Source organism: Thunnus albacares, chromosome 2 (genome assembly GCF_914725855.1).
Source record: "Thunnus albacares chromosome 2, fThuAlb1.1, whole genome shotgun sequence".
Classification (NCBI taxonomy): domain Eukaryota; kingdom Metazoa; phylum Chordata; class Actinopteri; order Scombriformes; family Scombridae; genus Thunnus; species Thunnus albacares.
In genome coordinates, this window is record NC_058107.1 from 21,080,886 (window position 1) to 21,081,815 (window position 930).

Below are 930 nucleotides of genomic sequence, written 5' to 3' on the forward strand. Positions count from 1 at the left end.
GAGTCATATAAGCCAATCGGCTATTATAGCTATAGAAGCTTATAGAAAGTGCCATTTGTGCTACTTGGCTAAGAAAGAGCAGGCAAATACCTACACAAATAAGGCATATGCGATAGAGATAACTTCTGATAGTTGGAATAACAGTGCTTAATGTTGCCACAGAATGACAAGCAGTACGGATATAATAATCATTATGCAATTATACATTGTTTTGAGTATAAACAAATACTCCTGTGCGTTGCTGAACGTCATACCAGGTATTTACAACAGCTTCTGAAGGCAGCAGCCCTCCCTCCACGTTGTCTCAAAACCCTACTGCGCATGTCATGATATGTTGAGCATTACCTTCTGTGTGCATCAGACAGCTTTTAAAATATCCCAGCACTCAATTAGTAACCTGGATGTATTATAAGATGTATTATAAGAGCTCTTATAATATCACATCCATAATTAGTAACCTGGGATACAGGCGACCTAATAAAGAGGAAATAAATAATGCTCTTTGAATTTATTAAAAATTTAAGCCATATTAACATGTTAGCAGTTTGTTAACATGAAAGGTAAGAGAGGTTTATAGTAGGACTATATAAACATGTAGGCTGTGGGGTATGTCACCTAACTTACAGACTATTTAGCTGCCAATGCAACCTCATTCATGCTTTTTCCCCTTTTGTTTTAATGGTGATTTCCACCAGTTTAGGTCCAGTTATATACTACTTGACTTTGGTTCATAACATTGACATGAGATAGCTTTGTAAAGCCTCGGACAACATAGCCTGTAGATAAGATATGTTAATAAAATTAAAGTGAAAAATGGTTAAAGGTTTTCCTTAAATGTGCTTTATGTGATTATATGTTGGAAACTGGTAAAATCCTTGAACAAATGACGCCTCAGAAGATTGGAGCAAAATGAAGTAACACGATGGGACA